Below are 11,129 nucleotides of genomic sequence, written 5' to 3'. Positions count from 1 at the left end.
CCGACTCGCTATTAATGCTGTGTATTTCGTTAATAGTGTGTGAATCAAACGTTCGTGACATAATTCGTACAAGGTAATCCTAATAACATTAATATTTTAACAACATATAAAAATTTATCAATTAAATTTCACATTATACATAAACAAATTAAATGCACCATTATCTTTTGCATTTCTAATGAAAATTTTGTTTATAAAATCTTTCAACTTCGTGAAGTGGGAAAACGTTTTTCTAAATACTGGGTTATAGTCTAGAAATTTCTTTGAAAATTTCTAGTTCGCTATAACCATTGGCTCTGATACCAACTTCTGTCACACCTCAAAAATCTTAACTTAACAGCGGAAGACTTAATCAACTAATTTGGTCGGTGACAGACACCGTTTAGCCATCAGTATTTTAGCACAACATATTCACATACAAGTTGGACTTTTATGTATTATAAAATATCATAAATCACACTTGTCAGAATACAAGGTTTATTTAAAATACAAGTCCAACATTCAGGTATTACACCTATTTTCCCACATCATCTCCACGAAGCATCCGCTTTTCATTTACCTGAAAAACACGTTTAAAAATACACGTCAACACAAAGGTTGGTGAGTTCTCAATGTTAAAAACTTATTTTTGAAACAAAGCTTTTCTTGGTTTCATAAATACCACTCCGCTCATACGGACCGAAGTCAACGATCGTTTAAATTGCAAAAATAGCATTAACGACTTTCAGTCGTAACAATATTTTAAAGCAAAATTTCCTTTTGTTAAAATATTATTAAAGTATTGATTCGTCCTTATTGACATGAAACCAAAAGTCACATCGAAACCAGTATTTTTCCCATGAAATCCATTGGACCCTTTTCGCTTAACGAAAGTGTCGTTTTAACACAATTTTTCTTTGTTAATACAAAGCCAATAATTTCACAAAAGTCTCACTTTACTTATCTCAAAACTTCTTTTTCCATACTGAATCAAAATTAATGTTTTACCTTGACTCCACGGGACCAAGGCCAACTTACACGAAAGTTGTTTAAAAAAAATTATGTAGTCGCCGCAACGACAAACCAAATGGACACCTTTCGTCTTACAACGATAATTCTCGAAATATAACATTTTATTCTTCAACATTTGTGATAGTTATAAACTAACAAGGAATATAACAAATGTAATGCTACTAAACATATAATCAAAGGGTACAATAATTTAAAATATTTGCCCCCAACATTTAACGATATACCCTTTTATAGTTAATGATTATAAGACTGCGATAACCACAATTTTCCTGAATATCTATTCTAGAGAATATTTAGTCAGCCCGACCATGTTAACCAACGTTGGTCAAATCTAAAGCCCTTACAATATCACAATTGTTAAGATAATAAAATGTTTTTTGACACAAACGTGTTTCCTCCCCGAAAACATTGATAAATCATTTAAAACAATTTAAAATGGTTGGGATTTCTGAGAAACTCACTTTTGTTTCGGCACAATTAACACATGCGAGATGACACACAATCAGTTGATGCAAGATCTTTATAACAGTCATCCCATGATAACTGGATTCCTATGTTTGATTCAAAATATATTAACACATAAACACATATATAAACACCTTGCCGAAACCCTCTAGCCTCTCTCTCTTCTCTCTCTCTCTAATAATGCAGAAATGTGTGGAAGAATTAATAATATGTGGGGTTAGGCCCAGTTATATAGTGCGTTTTAAACGAGTTTTTCGATCGCGTTTCGGTTTCTCGCTCCAACGATCCTGCTACTTCGAGTGACGTTGTATTTTCCAAATACATTTTGTCAAAATACTTATTCTTATTCCGTTCTTGACATAAATTTGTCTTGTTAACTTATTATTGTTACCCAATGTCGGTTATGCGTTATTCCGAACTTAATAAAACTAGTGTTGTTTTTCCGAAAAACAACTCATCCAAACTTATGGTGTGTATTTGAATTACTTTATCTAGATAATAAACCTAAAATACGGATATAATATGAACCTTTACAAGCTCATCGGTACGTGTGCTTTAACGATCGTGTCCGAAAATACTAATTTGCATTTTCCCGCTTCGTTATAACTCAGAATTGAGCCACATTTTTGCCTGCGTTCTCTGTTTTCAATCCTATAAAATATTCAAATGGATTCACCCTGGCCACTTTCTCGAATGTCGGGTTGAGTTTGGTTCGGATTGTGTTTGGTAAGGTTTTAGGAAAGTTTGTGTGGATTGGATTGTGAATTGAGGTTGATTGGATTGGTTTTGGGTTGGATCTATAAGTGTACGGAACATGGAAATGGTTTTATGTTAATAGGTGTTTGTTTGATTGATTAAAGGATACAGGATAAGTGTAATTGGGTTCGTGAGATGTTTACGAGCATATTGAGCTTTGATTTGGCCATTTTGGTGCCAAATTGAGGTTGTATTGCACGTTTTTAGATTGGGTTTTGATTAGTATCGAATCTGAAAATTTCCAGATTTCTGGAAATTGGCTTGAAGATTTGAAGATCTGCTTGAAGATTTGAATATGATGTTAAATTCGTTATACTCAATTTGTTAACCACGTGTCTGATTCGTTTATAATTCTGAACTGATTTGTGCCTGATTTGTGCCATGTGGATAGTTTATTACAACTGAATACTAAACTAGTTCGTTATTCACTGTAGACAATTCGTTATGTACTGTAGCTGATTCATGCTTGCTGTTTCCAATTCGTGTTCGCTGATTCGTTAGATTTTCATCACTTGTTCGTTAGATTTTCATCACTGGTTCATTATCAATTCGTCTATTGATTCATTCAAGTTATTCGTTACTTATTTGGCCTTGATTCGTCATCTTAATTCATCAACGATTCGTTATTGACTCATAATACTGATCCGTCATTAATTCGTTGGTGACGTGTCTGATTCGTCACGATACCGTTCCTAATTCGTTATTCAAACTCTACTTGGTTCGTTAAGTTACTATTTTCAATTCGTTATCCAAATCCCACTCAGTTCGTTAAGTTCACTGTTTCTAGTTCGTTAATGAAATTTCACTTTTAACCCTCAAGTTTTGATTTTTGGTAAATTTAAACTTTTTAATTACCATGGCTAAGTTTTATGCATTGGCATCTCAAAACGTACTCATGCAACAAATGTTACACCTTGATGTGGAAATTGGATCTCATTTAAAATGTCCACGACTGATGAAATTCAGTGATTTTGCCAAATGGGAACCACATTTTCGTGCACATCTTGGTTCCGTTCATCGTGACTGTTCTTGTTGTCTTGATGAAGTTTATACAGTTCCGATGCTTGGTAGTGAAACAATGGGTTTCACTCCAAAGGCTTTCTCTCAATACTCACAAGAGAAAAAGAAAGCGTTAGAGATTGTGACCAAAGCTTATTCAACCCTGACTATGGCCTCACCTGATTACATATTTCATCAAGTTGGAAGTATTAAGATATGTGTTTCATTGATTCAACACATTAAGATGACAAGCATGGGAAACACAGAGGAGAGCAAGAATGTGATCTTAAAGTTTCAATTTTGAAACTTTAATTTACAAAAGGATGAAACAGTTGAAGAGATGCTTACTCGTTTCAATCACTTGATTGCTGAGATGAACAAACTGAAAATGGAACCTTCTGAATCCGACAAGATTGATATGGTCAAGAATGCTTTACCGGGTTCGTACTTGTGACACTCGTCAATTTCAGGTTAACTCCGTTAATTCAAACTCAAAGATCACACGAACTATGTCATTCCAGTTAACGCATTTCTCATTGCATTTAACTAGAGTTTAAATGACACATGACAATCATTACACAAGTAGTCTTTCGGAGTTTCACCGAATCACACACGAGTCGACTCAAACCGTTGGTGAACAAACAATAAATATTATAAACAAGTACTTGGTATAATTACGTGTTACGTTTATATGTGTAAATTTGTGATTGTATGAATAACATCATATTAAGGATGTAATTGACTAGTTTTTGCTAGAATTAAACTAAACTAGAAGTTTAGGGTGTGATGTGTAAGTTGTAATATAATTGATTAATATATAAACAACTTAATCAATAAACCCTAACCCTCCCTCTCCTCTCCCACCCTCCCTCTTGCGAACGGCAGCTCCCCCTCCCCCTTGGATGGCCGAAACTCACACACACACACACATACAATACTCCTACAAGCTTGTTTGATGATTTAAGGTATCAACTAGGTAAATAAACACTCTCTTAACCTATTCCATTGATTAGTTTGCATGATTACACATGATGATCATAAACCCTAAATGTTAAATATATTGATTATTGATGAGTACCGTAGTAACACTTAACACTATACTTTTTCACACCTGTAACTTATCACCAACGTGTTTGTCAAGTCGTACTTGTTTCACAAACATAACACGAACACATCTCATGCATAACTTTTATGTGTCGAGTCTAGAGACTCAGTCATAGTTCAAACACTAAGAAATCTCATTTTTGTTTTTAGAGCACTAGTGAGGATTTATTTGACGCACGATTTTCTCGGATTTTTGATAACTTCGCAAACAGCGAGTTTTAAGGTCCCTTTTAATCTTTAATGTTTTAATTAGGGGGAGATAACATACTCCAACGCTATAGATTTTGTTTATTATTTATATATCACTTGTAAGGCTAAGTGGCAACAAACCAAATAAGTCCTTCTAAACAAACGAACCGGGTAATATTAGATAATAGCGAGTCACATTTGAGTAGTACTACTGGGTTTGACAAACTCCACCCAACTCCAAACTCGACTGTAGGGTGTAATTTTGGCTAACACATTACCATGGTCGTGGTTGACATGGTGGCAAGGCAATCGTATAAACAGTCAGCTTCGGTTTCGAACACTTAGTAATACATGCTTGATATGTTAGCTACCTATTGATATATATTGACATAACATTATCTGGTAACGCTAAAACGCAACGCTTAAATTTACTTAAACCTGTGAACTCACCAACCTTGTGTTGACACTTTTTAGTATATTTATCTCAGGTAGCCGAGGCGTGCGAGCGGTATACGACATGTATTCACTGAACTCTTATGTTTCTAAAACTCTTTTAAATTTGGTCATGATAACTGTTGCTTTAAGTCCACCTGTGTGGCACAACTATTTACTTTACAATTTACGCTTCCGCAACTTTACTTAAGGCTTGATGTCTTGGTTATTTTTAAAACTTTTATTTTGGTGTTCGATATAACTTATGATTCCGATCCTGTTAGTTCACACACTCTGACGGTAAAACTCCGTTAGTGGATTTTGAGGGTGTGACAGAACTCAAAAATTTTGATGGTGTTTAAAGAAAATAATTATTTCAAAAATGAAGATTCAACTGCTTCTGAGTTTATACAAAAGGTTGAAGTGAGAGAATATGATTTGAAGTATCAAAAAAATTGTCAAAAGAAATTCAAGATCCATGTTTCTATGGAGGAAGTATACCTTTAAGTAGCATTGCTTCTCCGATCACTGCATTTCTTACTAAGAATGCAAATGAGGGGACTTCAACTTATAGTGATCCGAATGTTTGCTTTATGGCATCTGGATTCACTGATAACTCTAGAGGTTCTGGAACATCTGCTACTGCAAATCACTTTTTCTGCACCACCTAATGTAAGCATGAAATAGGCTGAGCATAATTTTTCTTTTCTCTCTGGTTTTATGACTTCGTATGAGAATCTGGTGGGTAGCAAGATTGCTATGAGTGAACTAACTGATGAAGACTATGATCAAATAGATCCAGACGATTTGGAACTTATGGATCTTAAGTGGAACATGGAGATGATGGTGAGCAAAGTGAATAAATTCATGCAAAGAACTGGCAAAGATCTACCATTGTTGAACAAGAGAGTTGGGTTTGATAAGCTGAAAGTATAGTGCTATAAATGTCAAGAATTTGGTCATTTTGCAAAAGAGTATGAAAAACCAAAGAAAGAGTATAATGGACCGCGATGCCAAGATAAAAGTTATGTGAAAAAGGGTAATGATGTTGATAAACCTTCTGGCAGTAAACCTTATACTTCGGGATCACAAGCTCTGCTTTCTGCTGCTGATGGAACTGATTGGGCCCAAAAATTGTTGTGCAATGATAATCTGGCGAACTTGGCTAAGTTCGAGATGAATGAAAGCTTTCAAGATGCAAGTGGGAACGCGTTATCATCTAACAATGACACTGAACCTGATTCTAATGATTCATATCAAATGCAGCCAACCACTTTTGCATGTAATGCAAAGATCGATGAGGTTAGTTCTTCTTCCTCTACTTCTGTTAAATTATCTGCAAATGTGCCTTGTGTTGATTGTGAGAATGTTAAGCCTAGTTTAGAATCGTTGAAAGGACATAATGACCAATTGGTGAAGGAAATTGCTTCTCTCAAGGATACTTATAGACAATCATTAGAATCTTAAATGAGATCTAGGGAGAAAATTGAAGCATTATCTATTAATAACCATGACCTAAAAGATTAATTGTCTATTAAAATGACAATTAACAATCAACAATTTCAAGATACCTTAAAGCATCAGACTAAGTTAATAGAACTTGATAATGAAGCTCTTGAGTTGAAAATTAAATTGGGCAAGTTTGGAATTCATCGTTTATGCTAAATGAAATCATCCAAGTGACTGGTAAGCAAAAAGATTCTAAAAAGGGTAAAGGTTTCGTTGAAGTACCACCACCTTTTCATAATGACTATACTGCAAATCCTTTTGATGGAAAAACGGAAGTTGTTGTTAATGAACTTTTTGTTGGGGAAAAACCTAAACTGGTAAAAACTGATAATGTTAACACCCAATGTCAACTCAAAAACATCATGCTGAAAGTAACAAAGTTTTTGTTGAGAATGTTAAGAAAGTTATCATTGAGGATGTGTTTGAGCCCAAAGTATACACAAAGACCAGAACATTCCAAGTTCAAATCACATTTTATGTGAACCTCAAGAATTTGAGGAGGGAAGTGTATGGCTCAAACATATCTCAAGTGAAAAAAGGAGAAACCGGTTAAGGTTAAAGCAAAGATTACATAAAAGCCTAAAATTTCGTATGAGAATTTGATGCGTTTTCTCAATCCTACAGCTTCTAAGCCTTAAACTGGTCGTGTGTTTAAGCTGAAAGGGATCAACAAGTTTTCTCTGAGAAAGACATTCTTCTTAATTTAATCAAGCCCGAATTTATTTAAAGCGTCTTTCAAAATGAAACTTCCAAGATTCAAGATCTTGAACAAAATTCTGTGAACTCTAAGACATCAAATGTAGTAGATCCTTTGATAAAAGCAAAAAAATTGTTAAAATCTGCTAAAAATGTTCAATTTGTGAAATCAAATGGAACTGACACTTTACAAAGCTTTTCCCATTGTTCAAACCTTGATTTCTTCATGAAAAGGAAATCTATGACATTTGATGACTTGGTGTAACACCCCGCAACCGCAGCGGAAACGTAAACGGGATGCGACAGACACCTCTGATATCAACCACATTGTTTATAAAGAAAACTGAATGCATTAATATACTTCAAAATTACATTATCTCGTATTTCATTACCGTCTAGGTGATACACGCATCATACAATACGGTACACAATTCTATTTGTTATAATATATCCTAACATCCTGCACGCAAATCTTACACACATCAAGCACTTAGCACGTAAGCAATCAGTTCATCTTAATTGTACCTGAAAAGCATGTGAGAAAACGGGTCAACTACGAATAGTTGGTGAGTTTCACAATTTGAGTAAACCATGATAAATCCATATCATAATATAATATTATCTGGGGACACAGTTAACCCAGTACTGTACTCACTCCGGGGACAATGTTAACCCAGAAACACTTTTAGGAACCCCTGGGGACACTGTTAACCCAGTACTGTACTCACTCCGGGGGCAATGTTAACCAGGAAACACTTCCAAAGACATCTGGGGACACTGTTAACCCAGTCCTGTACTCACTCCGTACGATTCCCGTACAATCAAATATTTATAAATACACGCAAATCCATGCGTTCAGTATGTATTTAAACATTTCAATAGTAACATGCTTTCCGCCCCGGGAAAATATTTGAAAACAATTCAGAAAAAGGGGCTCGTGAAACTCACCTTAGCACATGCAAGCAGGTAACAACAATCATTATCAATTAACACGTCCAATCTGTAATATGATCCCTACGATCGTTATTATACAATTATTGTTTATATAATCTTTAACCTTATCAATCGGTACATCTGGGGATACTGTTAACCCAGTACTGTACCTGTTCCGAGGGCAATGTTAACCCAGAAACACTTCTCCGGACTCAGATTGTGATGTCGTTTAGAGTTCCATGGTCCCAATTACTATTAGTCGTTTTTCTCGTTTTGCGTGCCTAGCACAGTTATTCGTTTTTATGTTTCAAAAATGAGTTTGGTCACACACGACCCGAAAATAGTCGTTGACTGATAGTTTAAGTAAAGTTGTGAAATTTGAGCTCGGTTTAGACGCCCCGTTTGGCCGCGGGACCCGTTTCCGTCTTTAGCGTACCGGAAACTTGTTAAAATAGGTTAAAATTACTCAAATCATCCGAATTATTTTCGGATGATTTATTTTTACTTGTTTAACTCATTTATATGAAAATAGTTCATTTTTAGGGTTTTTATACACCAGTCAGCTCGCTTAAGCGAACTTCACTGGTTTACGCGTTTTAACTTTAAAAGTTTGATAATTAGCACAAATAATTATCCGTTTACTCTCGGATCTTGAAATTTTGCACAAATCACTTTTTAACAGTGGGGAATTTTATAAAAATATTTCCAGAATTAATTTCTATATTTAAAGTTTATTTATCTATTTTTAAACACTAAATATGTCGTAAATACCAAACGATCTTAGAAAAATCCAAAATTTTTCCTGGATGTCCCCTGCCATCCACATAGTCCCCTGTAATATTTCCAGAACCAAAATCTTCTTTTACATGCCCTTTTTACTAAAACCGAGCTAGAAATCCCTAGAACTCGTTTAACCGAAAAGCCTACTTATACTTCTCCAACGGACCTCAAATTTTGTGTGTGACTTATACATGATATGAAAAGCTTATCTGCATTTTTCCAGAATTTTTCATGATATTTAACTATTTTTCACCATTTTTGGCCAAAACCGAGCATTAAATTCACCAAATATTCATCCTTTATCCAAAAATTACCAAAAATTCACAGAACTCATATTTTCATGTGTTTAACACCTCTGTAAAATTTCATGACCTAACTCTAAAGCATCAACAATCTGTCCAAATTTCCCAAAACCGAACATAACCGAATATACCTTTCGTTTTCCGCCACTACGAGCTGCAAACTCGTCTTTCCGCCTTATCTACCACTAAATACAGAGCCTATAATCAACATACCACAATACCAAGCAAGTTACACTCACGATCAAGCCATTTCTTTCATGGTTTCGGTTATGATTCCAAAAACAAAGATTTAACCGTAAAAATTCGTTTTCGGTTCGTTTAACTCCTTTCTTGGACCAAGATCCCTTGTATAACCCGTATACATCACTTGATCATGCAAGAATCGGTTTTCATCTTTGAAACCTCATTTTGTTGCAAACAAACTCAAGAAACGAAGATGGAAACGTATATAATTCGATCTTTACCTTGTTTTTCTTGCTCCAAATCTCGGTTTTTAGTTCATGAAATTGAGAGGAATTGATGAAGCTTGTGGATTGTTGATTGAAAAAAGAAAAAAAAGAAAATGAAGGCCAAGGGGCCGATCGGAACTCATAAAGGGTGGGGTGGGACCCACATATTCATTCTTTGCCACTCATTTGGATTTCCGTAATCTGGATAATGTTTTGGATAATCTGGTTAAGTTCGTTTTTCGGTTAAACGTTTAATTCGGCTTAAAACGAGGCTAAAACGGTTGTTTTTTCGGCTAAAAATAAAATTTATATAAAACCGATTTAAAAACTTAAATCATGACATTTATTAACTTAAAACATCATAGTATTAATAATTGTGCATCTTTTTCGGCTTGATCGATCGTCTCTTGCTCGGTTTGGTAATAAAGGTTTCGTTTAACGTACCGACGTACCATTAAATCGAAATCCTTTTTCTGCGCTTTAATCCACTTATCCGAAGCTTTAATACTTCGTAACATCACTAAATATCATATATCTCGTCTATAATTGAACCCTCGATTCACTCGGGTTTCAATAACTATCGATCGTTTGATCGCATATTCAATACGGTGAATTATATATTCACGTACAATCAATACAATGAACCATGTATTCTCGTATAATTACCATGGTAACTCATGTACCCGACATTACCTATGCCGTAACTAACGTCTACCGGTTAGGGTATACCTGGTTTCGTCGTAATCGTTACATTCTCCCCCCGTTAAGAAATTTCGTCCTCGAAATTTTACACGCCCTCTATCTCCTTTCGAGAGAAAGGTGGGGGTTTTTTTTTCTTCAGAATTCACCCTCGCGTTACCAAGTATAATCTGGTCCTCGCTGTGAATTCCACTTAATCTTAATTAATAAAGCTTGGTATGTCCAAACTGTTTAGTTTTTTTTTCCGTCTACTATCTCTACGGAATTAGTTATGATATCAAGCATGTCTTCTATGAGTACCTCTATTACTAGTACTTTCGTTGCCTCATCGCTTAGGCACTTTTCAATCCGTATACATGGCAAAATATCCTGTATAGTACTTAGCCCCTAGAGTACTTTAATCGATAAACTAAATGACCAACCATGGAGATAGTTCTCATGGGGTCCAATTTATTAAGAAGTTATTTTCGGTTTTGCCAAACCTCATATCACCTCTCTCTAAGGTGATGCCTTAAAATGCCTTGTCACCTTTATTCAGGGACAATGGTTTCATTTGAACGTTGGCATAAACCCTTTGCCAATCACGTGCTGCTTTCAACTTGTCTTAAATATTATAAATCCGATTGGTTGTTTCTCGAATCAATTCAAATCTCATGGCTTGAGTGACGCCCATTTTCCAATTTAACAAATTGGTGATAATTACTTCACTCATAGAAAGCTTCAAGCTCTCGATGCTTTTTTCCCCGCCTTCCCATAATGGAAGTAGGATGACTATTTCGATCTGAGATCATTGAAAATGGCACTC

The sequence above is a fragment of the Bidens hawaiensis genome, unplaced genomic scaffold (genome assembly GCF_021521415.1).
Source record: "Bidens hawaiensis isolate Kalapana, Puna unplaced genomic scaffold, B.hawaiensis_p1.1 tig00037132_1, whole genome shotgun sequence".
NCBI lineage: Eukaryota > Viridiplantae > Streptophyta > Magnoliopsida > Asterales > Asteraceae > Bidens > Bidens hawaiensis.
This window is presented reverse-complemented; position numbering follows the sequence as displayed.